Here is a 17,242-nt window from a genome sequence, read left to right on the forward strand (position 1 = left end):
AAGTGTCGGATCAATCATTACATTCCGACCCATGGATTCCCAGAGAAGGTAAGATCAGACAACGACACTCATTTTAGGAACCAAGATCTGCAGAAAGTGGAGCAGATGCTCGGATTGAAGCATTCATTCGGTACAGTATATCATCCCCAATCACAGGGTAAGGTTGAGAGACTAAACCAAACTATTAAACAAAAATTGGCTAAAGTATGTGCACATACCAAATTAAATTGGGTAGATGCTTTGCTTATTGCTTTGATGTCTGTCCGAATGTCTATTAACCAATCAACAGGGTTCTCTCCATATGAGCTCCAGACAGGACGGATGTTTCCAGGACCTGCTACCCGCATTTCAGGATGGAAAGGTGAACTTGCACATTTATCTCATAAAGATTTCTTCAATGAGTTACAGGTCCTGGCAGCGGAATTTACAAAATACCAGACGACACAGGAACGTCCAGGCTCGGGACCAGTTCCGGGAATCGACTGGGTGCGGCTGAAGGTCATCAAAAGAAAGTGGTCTGAACCTCGCTTCACCGGACCATACCGAGTCGTGGAGAGGATGTCGCATGCTGTCCATCTGCAAGGGAAGGGAGACACCTGGTTCCATTGGAGTCAGTGCACAGCAGCTGAGGAGCCACAACGCACGTTACAAGGCATACAGGAGAATCTACAGTCTCAACCTGCGGTCGAGGAGTGTCTGCTTTATTGTGTGTTTTCGTTTTTTGCGAGCTCTTAAAGAACATTCGTTTCTTTTTGCGCGTATTTTTGGATCGTTTCCTGACGAAGAATTTATATTCATTTTTGGAGGACTATCGAAGGAGCATAGAGACGAACTCTAAGTTCTTATTATTGAATTGTGTGAAAAAAAAAGAAAAAAAGGTATTTTGTAATTTTTATGTGTTTATGATTTATTTTCTTTTTTGATGTTGTTGTTTTTTATTGACAAATTGTGATTTTTGTGGCGAGTATTGTCTTTTAAGTTTCCTGAGCATTTTTTTTTAGTAATTTCGAGATATCTTACTGTTATTTTCTAATTTTATACTTGGACTGATATTTCTATTGTGTTTTTGCTTCTATTGACATAACTGAGTTTTATGATTTTTCATATTTGATAAGTGAAATGTATTTTTAGTTTTAGTTTTTACTGGTTAAAATTTTGTGGTTCATCAGGTGAGTATTAAATTGTTGGATAGCGCAGGATACATTTGATAAGTTCAGATAATGGAGTTCAGCTTCAGACACATGACCTGGCCGTGGAGCTAGGAGGTTCTGTTTAAAAAGGGGACTGTTATATAATTGGGCTAATGTTTTAGTTTTTTAGTATACTAAATTGTTTTTTGGTTCCTCTATTAGAAGGCTTAATCAATTTATTTGTGAGGTCTGTGTGTCTCAGACCTCAAAAGAGGGACTGTTAAAGAAAAATTATTATTTTTAGTTTTTAAAACAGTTAATCTTATGGCATGTGTAAAAGGTATGTTGAGCACTCTCATTTTGAACATATTTCTTAATTTTGAACAAGTTTGTGAAGATAACCTTTCCTTGAACCAAATTACTGAATTTAAGTTTGTTCCTGAGAATTTATGGCAGGAGAGGCCCCGCATTCCACAGCTGTCTGTGAAATCTTATCTTATGTTTTCCTTAGCCAGATGACCTTAAGAATTCTAGAGGCCAAGACAAGCTTTCCGCTTTTTCTTGTTAAAACAAAGAAGCAAATGACCCCAGATGTTTGCCGTAAATTAGGGGAAGTTCTAAGTTTTTCTGAGTGTCCAAGATAGCTCCTGGTTGGAGGAGCAAAAGCCAGCCTTATTTGAATAAATTAAATACAAGAGGATAAAACTTTCTACACAGAAGTAACAAATCAGATTTGCTCTTGCAACTCTCCAAAGATGTCTTTGTACGTCTTTGCTTTCTTTCCTTCTCTCCATTTATGTCAGGTAAATGAATGTATTTCTCCGTTGTTCTGCAGTTTCTGGTGTAAGTTTGTGCACTGTCTTACTTCTAAGTTTATGCATTGTCTTATATTGGATTAAACTCTGTAATTCTGTGACGTCAACGCGCATTGCAGGTTGTCCTTGTGGCCACACGTGGCCGCCAAGAGGACCTGGGATACAGAGGAAGAGAGAGAGCCAAAATTTTTTCCAAAATTAACTTTTTATAAATTTCTTCCTTAACAAGCTGCACTTGGAAGTTTCTCAATAAATTTTCTAGCAACTGAAAAGTTACACTGCATGAAAAGTGAGATTTTCGTCCCCGTAAACTCCCGCAGATCTCCCTCATTTTCGTCAGTTAATATAATTTGCAACCCGCGCTTGTCGTCGTTTGTCAGTGCCACAAATTGTCGGAAACTGACTCTGACGTATGTGGAGAGCGATCAGCTGTACTAATGGTCCTAATTAGCATATGAATGCAGCAAACCCGCGCGGCTGGCCAGGTCTGGCTTGAATAACCTACTCAGTATTGGCTGAAACCACTATTCTCAAACAAGTAAAATCGCTCGTGATTGGCAGCAAAACCACACGTGGCCACGCCAGGCTTGAATGTTCTTACTGAGTATTGGACGGAACCACTTCTTTTTAAACAAGTAAAATCGCTCGTGATTGGTTGGCATATATATATATATATATATATATATATTTACATATATATATATATATATATATATATATATATATATTAGTGCTGTCAATCGATTAATTTTTTTTAATCGCGATTAATCGCATCAATGCCTAAGTTAACTCGCGATTAATCGCATTTTAATCACACATTTTTTTTCTGATTGAAAATCATTTAAATACTCTCGATGACATACAAAAAATACATACAGGCTAGGTTTGTGCCAATGTTCTTTTTTTTAAATGAAAACAGGTCACAGACACTGATTTATGCCATAGAAACATATGGCAAGAAGATGGGGAGGCATGTAGCAAAAAATAACAAATATGTAGCCAAAAAAAAAGGCCCTGAAAACAGGCTGATGTAAAAGACAGTCTTTACAGTCAATACAGTCTTTTGAACAAAGACAAGCATTTTACCCTACTGCTATAAAATGTAGTAGAGTTAACATTAGATGTTAATTAACCAAGATAATAATGAACAATTTTCAATCCATACATCAAAATCAATAGACCGACATCACTAGATGGAGGTAGTCTATGCTCTAGAAAGTTACTTTTCAGCCTCTTAACAAAAATGAGAACACACACACACAAACCCACACACACACACACACACACGATACTGACCTGTGGCGTACACAGACAGCAAGAGTGCCGTAGCAGTTTCCATTTCACCTCAGTAATCTGTTTTCTCAGCGTATTTCAGGTTGCTACTAGGCACCAGACACTCAACTTGTTTGTTGGTGGTGGGGCTTAAAGAAAAGGCACTAGCGCCACCGAGTGTGTGCGTCTTTTTTCCTTGAGGAGCTCCGCTCTCGAAGCCTATGGAAAATGTATAGACTGGGAGAAAATAGCCCCACCTTCCCGCAGGCTGCAGCGGGATGTACTTAATATATATAATAACGCGATAATTTTGACAGCACTAATATATATACATATATATATATATATATATATATATATATATATATATATATATATATATATTTAAATATATATATATATATATATTTATTTATTCATATATTTATTTATTCATATGCTGTATATTCATGTTATCCTACACTACTACACTATTATTAGGCTACCATCAAGGACATGAATGAATTTATACAGGAAATGAACATTTGCCAGGAAGATGTTTATGCAAAGAAAGAGCTTTATTAAAACAAACACAACTATATACAACGCGAGGATCTGCCCCAGTGTTGCCAACTCAGCGACTTTGTCGCTATATTTAGCGACTTTTCAGACCCCTCCAGTGACTCTTTTTCAAAAAAGCGACTAGCGACAAATTTAGCGACTTTTCTGGTGTCTGACGTCGGGTGGCTCCCCCGTCCCAACCCCGTTCTCCCGCTTCCGCAGGAGTCCCTCTCAGCGCTGCAGTCGTAGCCACAACATGTTACCCTCAGCGCCCAGTCTGCAAATGAACAGCGCGCATGAGCCGGGATTCAAGGCGCAGGTTGATCAAGCTGGAGTCAGCTCCCTCTGTTACCTGCCATAGAGAAACTTGACCAACACGACAATGTGGTCAAAGATTATGCAAATTAGGCAATGACGTCATTCAGCGACTTCTGGCGACTTATAGCACAGCCAATAGCTACTTTCCTCACTGAGGAGTTGGCAACACTGATCTGCCCAGACATGCGTATCCAAAGATTACAACTCCGTGAACTGTCCGTTTGCCTCCTCGGGGTTGGAGGTAACTTTCAGCATTCTCTCCGAGGCAGGTCCGATTTGCAGACGCCTACTGTGCGTGGCCCTGTACTTCGGCGTCACCTCTAACCGGGACTGCAGCTTAACACAGTTCAGAGAGATCTGGCCTACGAAATGACGGCGGCCATACAATCCATCCGCCAACGACGCCATCTTCTTCGTCAGACATGAGGTCGATGGTGGCGGACTTCCAGAGTTCCACTTCCTCATCAGCTAGCACACTCTGCCTCGATTCCAGCAGCTGTAAAAAAACAAAACAATGAATCAGCACTATGCGATGGGATGCACTGCGTATGGACACAACACATCTATCAATGCACCTGAAAAATAGTCACCAAATAAAGTCTTACCCTCTTTCTTCTAGCTCGACTCCGAGCTGAATGCTTGGCAGCTTCCGCACGCAACGTGTTCTCAGGCTGCGTATATCTGAAGCTCCTGCGTACCGTCTCATAATACGTCTTACAGGCAGCTGGAAAACAATTAAATGAGAGTGGTATGAATAATATGAGGTCACCGCCTCATTATGAGGCGAAATTAGTCTGTGAAAACAAAATGTACAGCTATGATCGGTATCTATCCGTATCTATTTCCTTTTACCGCAGAATGAAAGCATATTCTTAAATCTTACCTTTGCTCCGGTTCATAGCGCCTGCAATTTGTCGAGTTGTGAAGACGGCGTACTGCTTCCTGTGAATCACAAAAAATACACTTTAATAAAGCTTGTTCTTGCAAGGGTACTATTAGCCGTAGTTTTAGGCTAGGCTGTTATTAGCCGTAGCTTTAGGCTAGGCTGCTTTTAGCTTACCTAGCTAGGCTAGGCTGCTTTTAGCCTAGCTAGCAGTAATCGAACATATATTTACCGCTAGCTTGGGGTTGTGCACCCGTCTTCTCTTCCTCGAGTTCGTCTCTCCCGCACAGTTGTTCGACTGCAGAGCGGACATCTTGTCCTCTATGGACAGCAACCTGGAGTGTACCGAATTCTCCAGCTGAGTGAGCCGCTCATTCATGTCGGCAGTATGTTGGGCAAGTTGACGAGACAGTCCACTGATAGCAATCAGCAGTTTCTTCTCGTCAGTCTGCGGACTGGCTGAAAGTTGTGGATCGCGTCCAAGAGGAGTTGAAGACGAGTTGAACGCGAGACGTCGTCCAGCCATTGATCACGTACCAGCAAAATCCAAACAAAGGAACTGGAGATAAAGTTCTTCTGACAAACATGTCTGCTTGCCCATAAGCTCACACGTGATTGGACGAGCAGCTCCCCCAATCACATACGAGGTCATTGTTATACGGAAGGACTCGCGAGAACAGCTCGCGTCTATCATGTTTTTTTTTTTTTTTTTTTTTGCTTTATTGGCAATTCCGTGTAACAATACAGAGTAATTCAAACATCAAACACAGATACACAGAAGTTGGTGACATTATAACTTTAAAAAAAATGAGACATAGAATGTAAAAAATAAATAAAGATAAAACAAGGGAAACAAACATATAAATAAATAAACAAATAAATAAAATAAACATAAAATAATAATAGCTAGGGGTTTACATTGAGTTTATGGTCATTTACTAAAGTCTATAATATACCATTTTTCTTCTTCATAAATATAAATTTAAGACTGAAAATACAAAAAAGTTTTTTTTAGAAAAACGTTGAAGTTTGGCTTGGTCCTCATGCATTTGTTTTTGTGAATGTAAAATTTCCCCATCATGAGTAACACATTAAAGGCTAGGTCCTGCAGGTTATCTGTCATTTCTATTCCAAACAAAACATTCTCTTTGTCCAGATGAGAAGGAGAATCAAATTTAGATGAACACCAGAAGCAGAAATCTTCCCAGAAAACTTTCATGTACATACAATCGTAATGTACATGGTGACCAACAGTTTCAATTTCACATTCACAGAAGGTGCAATCATTTTCTTCAAAAACCAAAACGGAGCCTCAGAAATTCTTTGGAAGGATATATTTTAGTGATTATTTTGAAATGGACTTCTTTAACCTTTGGAGCAACAGGAAACTGTAGATATTTATTCTGCAGTTTTCCCACTTTCTCTTTTGGAAAATGCTTGGAGATTAGGTTTCTGTGGGATGTATCGGGATGAAATTCCTTGACAAACAAACTACGTATGACATTGTTGGTCGGCTTTTTATCAATAACAGACTGACCGTTGAGTAACAGAGAGGGAAGTTTTACCTGGACATGGTTTAGGAGTAGGTTGTATGACATTATGATCAGAGGCTGAGGAAGGGCTTTGATTAATATATTATATTGTTTTCTGTTATTTATTTTGAATTTAGAGCAAAGAGTTTCAAAAGGTAAAAAATTCCCTTTGTCATCAAGAATGTGCATTATCGACCATATACCACTTTCTAGCCAGCTCTTGTAAAATAAAGACTTGTTCCTGAATAGGACATATTGGGAGTTCCATAGTGGGGTGTTATGCTTAAATATTAGTTTCCAATAAAGTAAGACGCGTTGATGAAAAGAAGAAAGTTTAACAGGAAGTTTCTCGGGATCAAAATCACATTTAAGAAGGAAGTTAATTCCTCCTAATTCTATAAATAATTTGGAGGGGATATGAAACCAAAAACTATTTTAATTTTTTAGAAAAGATTTGAGCCAATTCATTTTAATCATTCCGTCTAAACATTTAAAGTCTATTGCTTTAAGACCTCCATCATTATACTCTTTAACCATTGCTCCTTTCCTAATGTAGTGTGTCTTGTTTTTCCAGATAAAGTTGAAGTTAATTTGATTTACAGCTTTAATTGCATGTTTAGGAAGGGATATGGAATAAGCTGGATAGATAAATCTTGAGAGACATTCCATTTTTGTAAGGAAAGTTCGACCAAAAATTGATATGTCACGTTGAGACCACAAATTTAAGTTAAGTTTACATTTATCTAAAATATTCCAACAGTTTAGTTTTTCCAGTAATTTATTGTCTTTGGTGATGTGAACACCAAGATATTTCACGGCAGATTTAACAGGGATGTTATGAATGGCAGTCTGGGAAGAGTCGTGTATCGTCGCATCTATCATGTAAACATGGCTTCATCCCCATCCGGACAGACATTTTTATGGAAAGCCAACAGAAGTTTGGAGCTTGCAGGGAACAGACACGTCATACCCAGCATCATTTCTGCCAGTTGAGCGCATTGCTAGAAGATGTGTGGTTAATACATCCTCTGTGCATTTAAGACCAAAAAAAAGGTGACGGTAGTCATGCCACTATGTACAGTAGTTGAGCTCTAGGAGACTGTGATCTCTGCAGACCCCTCATTCTGATTCTAATGTTGTTTGCATGGAATGCACATTTTACCTTGCTGATTCTGATTTACATTTTACCAACTGATTCTGATTAAAACTAATTTTTGAAATAAATTATTTTGTGTATTTTTTTACATAACATTTGCCATTGCTAATGGCATACACAGTAATCTAGTGTACTTTAATTAAATAAATCAATTCAAGCTAAAATGTAAGAGTATAATTAGGCTATACTGAGCCAGAGATTTCCTTACCTTTTAGAAAAATGTCACTTGGGGTAAAACTCCCCCTGCAACCCTGATTTGCATTTGTATAGCTCACAGCATTTTCATTTACATGTTAAAGCCTCCCCTAGAATTCCATGGGGGGGAGGCATGGGGGGAACACTGCCTAAGAAAGCCCACGTCAATTTCTTACAATTTATGGGAGTTTTCGGTGTTGCCTGCAAATTACCGTGAACAGCCGTTAACCTGAACTTCCAATCTACAATGCCGCAGAGTGACGAAAATCACACTTTTCATGCAGTGTTACTAGGATGTTGTTTTTTTAAATCTTGGCCAAAATAATCCTAAAAAGATCTTCAGTTTTTATTCTGTAACCCAACACCAACTCTTCTCTACACCTTTGAAGAACTCTTTATAAAATATGACATCAAAAACGTCCACTTATTAAACCTGATTTTAATATGCTTTATTAATAAACGGTTAGCAGGGCATAAGCACCTTTAGAAATTAGTACATGTTTGCTCAAAGGTTACCTGTGGAGTACCACAGGGATCAGTGCTAGGACCAATTCTCTTTACTTTATACATGCTCCCAATCGGTAGAGTTATTAGACAGCATGGGATTAATTTTCACTGTTATGCTGATGATACTCAGCAGCATCTGTCAATAAATCCAGATGAAGCTAACCCATTACATAGATTACAGGCATGTCTTGAAGACATAAAAACCTGGATGACTCTTAACTTTCTTCTTCTGAATGCAGACAAAACAGAAGTTATAGTCTTTGGACCAGAGTCTCTGAAAAAGAAGCTGATTAGCCAGTCACTTCATTTGGATGGGATTAAACTGATTTCAGATAATAAAGTAAAAAATCTTGGTGTTGTTTTTGATCAGGACCTGTCATTTAAATCCCAGATCAAAGAGGTTTCTAGAATTTCCTTCTTTCATCTGAGGAACATTGCAAAAATTAGAAATCTCCTGTCCAGGGGTGATGCTGAGAAACTAGTCCATGCATTTGTTACTTCAAGACTAGACTATTGTAATTCTTTACTATCAGGAAGTCCACAAACTGTAGTTAAACACCTTCAGCTGATCCAAAACGCTGCAGCCGGAGTTCTGATGAAAATTAAAAAGAGAGATCATATCTCTCCTATCATGGCTTCTCTTCATTGGCTTCCTGTTAAATCCAGAATAGAATTTAAAATCCTCCTTCTCACATATAAAGCCTTAAATGGCCAAGCTCCATCTTATATCAGAGATCTGATTGTTCCCTTATGTCCCTAACAGAGCACTTCGCTCTCAATCTGCAGGTTTACCAGTGGTTCCTAGAATTTCTAAAAAATAGAATGGGAGGCAGATCTTTTAGTTATCAGGCTCCTCTCCTGTGGAACCAACTACCAGTTTTAGTCCGTGAGGCAGACACCCTGTCTACTTTTAAGGCTAGACTTAAAACTTTCCTTTTTGATAAAGCTCATAGTTAAGGTGGCTCAGGTTATCCTGAGCTATCTCTATAGTTATGCTGCTATAGGCTTAGACTTTTGGAGGACATAGGGACCCCCATTTCATCATTCTGCTTCATTCTCTCTCTGTTCTCCCACTCTGCAGAATCTGTTAGTTCAATCTCTAACGTTCTGCTCTCTCTGCTTTTCCTCAGAGTAGCTTTGCCTCATCTGTTCCTATTTAACTGTGACGCCATCCTGGAAAGAAACATCAGCTGTGCTGCTTCCATCAACACCCTTGTTTATAGATGCTGGAGATCGGCATGTTTTCCAGTGTGGTCCTGTTTCTCTGACCGTGACTGTGTGGATGTGCTCTCTTCATCCTCTGGTATGGGAGCTGGCTCAGAGCTCGTCTGCCTGGCTGTGTGTTTCCTGGACAGGGCCGCCTTTTACAGCTGCTTTTTGTGTCTCTGCTTCTGTCTCCTTGAACCCCAGTCAGCCTCAGCAGATGGCCGCTCACACTGAGCCTGATTCTGCTGGAGGTTTCTTCCTGTTAAAAGGGAGTTTTTTCTCTCCACTGTCGCTACAAGCATGCTTAGTGTGAGGGATTGCATTTGAGTCAATGAGTCGGTGCAATCAACTGGTTTTCCTTAGAAAACCAGTTGATTGCACCGACTCATTGCAACTTTGTATCAATTTGACTGTATGATCTGGTTGAACTGTAAAGTGCCTTGAGATGACATGTGTTGTAAATTTGGCGCTATATAAATAAACTGAATTGAATTGAAATTTAAATTAAATGAAAAAAATATTATTCAATTAAATGCTAAACTATCTAATCTATCTAAACTGACTACTGAAGGAGAGGCTTCAAATTCAGGTAGGGGAGCAAACAACTGTTAGTCCAGATGGCTGATGAAAGTCTCTGCGTCCTGAGCAAAAGGGAGATAATCCTTTTTCTTAGTGATGAGGGCCTATCACTATAGGCAGGACAAGAATAATCCAATCCTTAAGGGTTCAACCTATAAAGATCGGTCAGGTACATCCATGTGTATCAAATAATTCTTTCAAAAAGGTGAATAGTAATCCAAACCGGAACTTAAAAAGAAGGAAAAAATAAAAAAAAGAATCTATTCAAAAATGCAAAGGATAAACTAGACTGGAATCCAAAACAATAGAAAAATAAAATCCACATCCACTGTGACTTCTGTCCCCAACTCCATCAATCAGGTAGAAACTCCCAAAATAATGTTCAGAATGCTGTTTTTCTCTTCTCGGCCGCCAACGTTAAGTTATTCCATCTCTGAGGCAAAGAATGGAGCAAACTAAAACAGCATCCAGCTCATTCTATATCACGCAGTAAAACCCATGTGTCCATTAGTACCCAACCTTTCTTTGTATCACGCCACTATTCAGGGGATTTACTGATGGTAAATCTACATTTGTGCAATTAGGAACCCTTAAACTTCTGTGCAGCTTCTCGGCCTACACTACAGCCCCCAGCTTCTTTCTCCTTCCTCTTTTTCACTCTCCATCTGCCTCCCTCACTAACTGTTTGTTCCTCTAAACAGTTACTTCTTCATTGCCACAAGTTATTATTGTTTTAGAAAAAAGAAGAAAAAAAATTACATACTTTAATATATGTTGCTAAAGGAACTTTAACAGATTTAGCACCTTTGTATACATGTTTTTGAAAGATTATAATAATCAATTATACTTTCAAACAATGTTATTTCTTCTTCACAAAACACCCTTTGTATATTTTACAGATCAAGTTTAACCATTAGGAGTTTTTCATACATTACTTGCTAATTCTCTCTCTGTTCTCCTATTCTGCAGAATCTGTTTGTTCAATCTCTAACCTTCTGCTCTCTCTGCTTTTCCTCAGAGTAGCTTTGCCTCGTCTGTTCCTGTTTGGCTGTGACGTCATCCAGGAAAGAAACATCAGCTGTGCTGCTTCCATCAACACCCTTGTTTGTAGATGTTGGAGATCGGCCTGTCTTCAGGTGTGGTCCTGTTTCTCTGGCCGTGGCTGGGTGGATGTGCTCTCTTCATCCTCTGGCATGGGAGCTGCCTTGGAGCTCGTCTGCCTGGCTGTGTGTTTCCTGGACAGGGCCGCCTTTTACAGCTGCTTTTTGTATCTCTGCTTCTGTCTCCTTGAACCCCAGTCGGCCTTGGCAGATGGCCGCTCACACTGAGCCTGGTTCTGCTGGAGGTTTCTTCCTGTTAAAAGGGAGTTTTTCCTCTCCACTGTCGCTACAAGCATGCTTAGTGTGAGGGATTGTATTTGAGTCAATGAGTCAATGCAATCAACTGGTTTTCCTTAGATAGAAAACTTTGTATCAATTTGACTGTATGATCTGGTTGAACTGTAAAGTGCCTTGAGATGACATGTGTTGTGAATTTGGCGCTATATAAATAAACTGAATTGAATTGAATTGAATTAATGAGGCAAACGCTACCAACTAGTCCTAGAATCACATCCTCATTCACAGCCCCCAGCTAGACTAGATAGTTACTTCCCTTCCCTTTTCGGCCTAAAAGGTAACATTGCCTTCCTTTTAATATTGACAAAAGAACTGAACTCATCACTGTCATGGGTCATTCAACATACCTTATAAAGCTCTTGCAATTGATCTAATATTTTCATTACTTCTCTTTGTTTCATCACTTCATTTCTTTCTCTTTTTTATTCGTTCATGTAAAGGTAGACGTTCCTCTGCATTTTGAGCTCTAAATAAACAGATAACTTTATATAGTTTCATCAGCTTTAGCAGGATTCGACTCTAATTCTAAAAAACGGCACCATTTTTGTTGTTTTAGAACCTTTTTTACCCGGTCCAAATTCGATGGAGTTTTTGTTTCTCAGAGAGCGTACACAAAGAAGGAAACATGGTTAAATATTAGCAGAATTTATTCCAGTCATGTTTAACAAAATTCCTTAGCGGAATAACTTACAGAGTTACAGTTTTACAGAAACAGTTCTTCATTAAGAGAAAGACTAAAGTCATTATTTGCATCATATTCTCCCATAATATCTTTGTAATTGCACAAGTGATCTTACAAAGCCCCGCCCCTTCTGAGGTGATGTTAAAAAGCTCAGCCAGCCTCCCCTCATCAACACAACTCCACAGCATCAGCACCGACATCTGCTCCTAAAGCGGAAAACACTTCTCCCTGCTTCAACCCAGCGTTTAACCTTCAACTCTACATCAAGTAAGTTAATATTTCCTTATTTCTTTTATTTTTAAACAAAGTCTGATTTGCTTGATTCTTGAAATTAAAAAAATAATAAGCAGATGGTTAAATGTGATGTTTCTTTCAGTAATTTAAAACAATGTGTTTACATTTCTTTAAAAATAATCTAATCAACCTTAAAAAAATAAAATTCAAAATTTTTTTCTGTTGCGCTCACACACAGTACTGAATTATGTTAGATTGTAGTAATATATCTTAAAACAATTTAAAGACTTTGTAAATTTTTATATTATTTCTATCTGAAAATAAAGCTTTATGTAAATAAAATGTATTTTCCTGACAGCAATGGAGCATACAGGGATCCAGGTTATCGCCACAATGATGGTTTTCCTGACTCTGAGTTTCAAACCAGTGTTGTCACAGGTTAGTATTTATCATCATCAAGCCTTTTATGCTTTAAAACACCTTTTTATGAGCAACTTGTTCTTCAAAGAATAAAAAAATGATTTGATTTTTTATTCTAAAGATCTGAGCTTTCAAAAATATCTTCCTTTCAGTTTTACAAACTGAAGATTTTGACAGAGAGATTTTTCAAACATTTACATCTAAAAACTTTTATTAGACCCAGATTCATGGCGGGGAAAAAAGAGCAACAAAGAAAGGATAAAGTCTTTTGATTCGATGATGTTAAAGAGTAACTGATGGTTTACATAGAGCTTAATATTACCAACATAGCGACAGAAGTTAACCATTAGCCATAATTCTGTGGGCCTTACTGGAGACCTTCGATGGTCAGTTTTCTATCAGATTTTAAGAAAAAAAAATAAGACAATCTTTTGTGTCATTTAATGTGCCATGTATGAGGTATTAAGGTTTAATTTCCACCTCAACATAAGTTAAAGAATCCTTTGACCGTTAATTGACTTTGACTGTGTTTTTGTCTTAATTAGGTTGACATTACCAGGACAGGATGTGGCTCTGAAAATTTTTTTATTAAAACACCTTTTTATGAGCAACATGTACTTCAGAGAAAACATTTTTTGATTTTTTATTCTATAAATCTCATCCTTCAAAAATATCCTCTATTCAATTTTACAAACAAAAATTCATGTGAATTTGGTGATTTTAAAATAGACAAATTTTTCATTGACATACAGTTGTGCATGAAAGTTTGCATACCCTCTATGCTAATGAAGGTTCTCAGTCATATCGGTTACCATTTGCATGTTTCCAAGCGATACAAGGCCTTGTCCATATAAGACTCAAACTCACTGCGGATCCAGACATTTGAATTGAGAAAGCTTCCTGGAGAGGTGGCGAAACGTCTTCAAATCTTGAAAACCAAGTCCAGTGGATATTTTTTGAATTTTTACGGAATTTGCATACCCTCCCATTAAAGAAAAGGATACGCTCACACTAGTAGTTTAAATAACACAAAAGTTAAAAAGACACTAATAAATAAAAATGTACTACCTGATAATGTAGTAAAAATAAATACTGATTTTTAATTTTTAATCAGGTGAAGAAGTCTTACTGAATATTTCTAGTATATATATATATATACAGTATATATATAAAGTTTTTTTTTTTAACCTAAAAATAAAAAATATATTTTTTACTACAATAAGTAGTGAATGTATCCTTTTCTTATTCACACTTTCAAGCACATCAGCAGTTCATTGCTCCTTAGTGAAGTGCAATGGTCAGTTTTCTATCAGATTTTGAGCAATAAAACTAACTCTTCTGTGTAATAGTTTCTTATAAGTTTGACTAATTCAAAGTTTCATCTATGCTTTTATATTTTCACATTAAAGATACTGGGTCAGTTAAAGGTATAGTGGAGGATTTTCACGAATTTTCGTGAAGACCAGCCCTTTCCAGTTTAAAAAAAAAAATGCACATGCTCACCTCAGTACCTGCTCCCGAGAGGGAATGTCTATTAAACACGTGCAAAAGCATGCACAAGCCCATTTCTCCTCGTGCACCCTCTGTTTAAAAGTTGCTGTTTGCATTGCTTATACAAGCTTATTTTCCGAAAGAAGATTAGCAAATTTTCCACTATGTCAGACTCACCAGCAGGATTGATAATTAGGAGGACCACTTATTTAGATGATCCACCCGGAAAAAGAACATCCCCCACTAAACCTTTAAGTCGTCATTTCCACCTCAACATTTAACAGTTAAATAATTTGACTGTTTATTGACTTTGGCTATGTGTTTTTGTCTTAATTAGGTTGACATTACCAGGACAGGATGTGGCAAGACCAAATTTTGTTTGGCGGTACCTGACCACTGTGACCCTGCAGGCAGTGGCACCTGTCTTTTTGGATCTGTGAAGCCCACTGCTATAAACATCCCAAACGGCGTTGACATGGCCTTTGAACTCAGTGGAAACTCCTCAGGATACATCGCTATTGGTCTCATCCCAAATAATTCTGAGGTAAATCACTAAGTCTTTCAGATTGTTAGGGAAATGAAAATAAATAAGTTGTAATTAATAATTAATTTAATTATTTAATATGTTGAGGACATAAAATAGTTTAATAGTTTTCATCCTAAATGACAGATTTTATTAAGACAGTCACTGTAACATATGACTTTCAGAAACAAATTGTTTAAGGTTTAATGCTCACCCAATCTGAACAGTTGCTTAAACAACGAACAAATGTTTTCCCAAGTCACAGTGATAGACCTTCCTCTAACATCTTTATCCTATTGTTCTCTTTATGGCCTCAATGTGTCATGTGTTCAGACAAAAAGTTCATGTAAAGTTTTTTCACATTTATTTTAAATCATCAACAATTTCTCTTTAGAATTGTGAATGTAATAGGAATATACAAATATTATCATTGTTGGTATATTTCTATTATCAACCAGTTAAACATATTATGTTCTTACATATAATGATCTTGGCACCTTCAGGCCTTTTTGCTCTGCTCTGCTCTGCCCATTGCTCATTAGCTCTTATCACATCCACCTGTTCCTGCTGCCATTTAAGCCTCTGGACCCCGGCCTTTGGTGCCAGATTATCAAACTTCCTAGCGAGACTAACTCTACAGCTCCCTTTGTTTAGTTCTGCTGGTTCTTGATCTGTTTTCTGCCTACGGACTTCTGAGTTTTCTATTGCCCCTGTTTGCTCTGTTTGCCTGTTCTGTTCTTCCTGTACTTTTACCTAAATTCCATCTTGTGCTGACCTTGGACCTTGGTCTTCTGACCATGGCTTAGATTACCCTTCTGGATCTTTTGGTTCCCGTGCGCGTTCAGGATGCTGAAGAACGCTGTTTCTCTTCTCTCCTGGATCTCTGGTGCCGACTCAGTAAAAAGCAAAGGAGTTCCGCTCCTCTGGATAACACTCCTTCTTCTGGGCACAGACTGAACCTCTCCAGGGTGTTGGCTTTCATGCTTATTATCGTTTGAGTTTTGAAGTCACTGACCTGAGCCTCTATTCCGGCAAAGATACCAGTGATCTTAAATCCGCTGCTGCAGTCGAGCTGGCGCACGCTACGTTAATAAACTCTTTTTTGAATATACCACTGTCTGTCTGGCCAATTCTGGGTCCTATGTTCTGATCCTTCTCACAATCCAAAAAAATACTGTCACAACCTTCCTCCGCTTGCCAGAAAGTTTTCTTTTACTTAATGTTCAAATTATCTGGATATGTCTCAAGGAAATTCTTAAATAATTATATCATCTGGAGGTGTGGATGACTTCTATGATTTGCAAAGTTACTCAAATCATTTGTGCAATTCTCTCCAAGTAATCTGAATAGCTGCGACCACAGCCAGATAAGTAACTCTTACAAACTGTGTTCATTGGGTGTCATATTAACTAAGCTGTAATTATTTTAGCCTGGATTTATGCAGCTGATTAAAGAAAGTCATAAATCTTAATTGATTTAAAATGTCTACTAGTAGGCTACATTGTGTATAATTACTAACATTTGGAGATATAGCTATATATGTAGAATTATATAGTTCTGAACTATTTTTGCTACTAGTTATTCCCAGCCCCGGGGTCTTTCTGCATGGAGTTTGCATGATCTCCCTGTGCATGCATGGGTTCTCTCCGGGTACTCAGGCTTCCTCCCACAGTCGAAAAACATGACTGTTATGTTAAATGGCTTCCTAAATTCTCCTTAGGTGTGCGTGAATTGTTGTTTGTCCTGTTTGTCTCTGTCTTGCCCTGCAATGGACTGGCCACCTATCCAGCGTGTACCCCGCCTCTCGCCCATAGACAGCTGGAGATAGGCACCAGCACCGATCGTGACCCTGTCATGTTCGTGCGAATATGCCTAACCCACATGCAGAACACTCTGAGGCAGAAGAAAAGTTCAAAAATGTATTTGCCAATAAATGTACAAAGTAGTTATGGTTCAGAGAGTGGCTTGACTGGTCACAAGAGGGTTCTGTTAGAGCACACAGGTTAATCAGATCCAGGATGTGATTTGACTGGTCACGAGTGGGTTCACTGCAGGGGAGGACAGAGAAGTTAGCAGAGGTCCAGGGAATTTTGCAGGTAGAGTGATTTTAGATCTGTACCTGTTCTTGAGTGGAGGAGAGCTGCAGAGGGGTGGAACCTAGAGGGTCCAGAGGGTGATGGCAGGCAGAGGGCAGAGGCGGAGGCAGAGCTTAACTGAGTGCAGGCAGATCATTGATTGAGTCTCCGGTAATCTTCTGAGAGCGGGCAGGCAGATCTTTGACAGGAACTGTTCTCCAGAGAACTTCTGAGAACTGACAGGCAGATTACCGGCAGAGAAACTCTCCAGAGTTTCAGGTTTCAGG

At 38.5% G+C, this 17,242-nt stretch overlaps 1 long non-coding RNA gene across 1 annotated transcript in view; it reads left to right on the plus strand.

Moving 5' to 3' along the window:
* LOC119779306 overlaps nucleotides 1–13,455 on the plus strand; it is a 43,785-nt gene extending 30,330 nt beyond the window's left edge. Inside the window, exon 3 of the long non-coding RNA XR_005280208.1 lies at nucleotides 13,412–13,455. This is a non-coding gene — a long non-coding RNA (uncharacterized LOC119779306). The remainder of the gene's footprint in view (nucleotides 1–13,411) is intronic.
* Nucleotides 13,456–17,242: the final 3,787 nt, after the last annotated feature.

Source organism: Cyprinodon tularosa, unplaced genomic scaffold (assembly GCF_016077235.1).
Source record: "Cyprinodon tularosa strain WSP-4 unplaced genomic scaffold, ASM1607723v1 ctg1018, whole genome shotgun sequence".
In the NCBI taxonomy this organism is placed as follows: domain Eukaryota; kingdom Metazoa; phylum Chordata; class Actinopteri; order Cyprinodontiformes; family Cyprinodontidae; genus Cyprinodon; species Cyprinodon tularosa.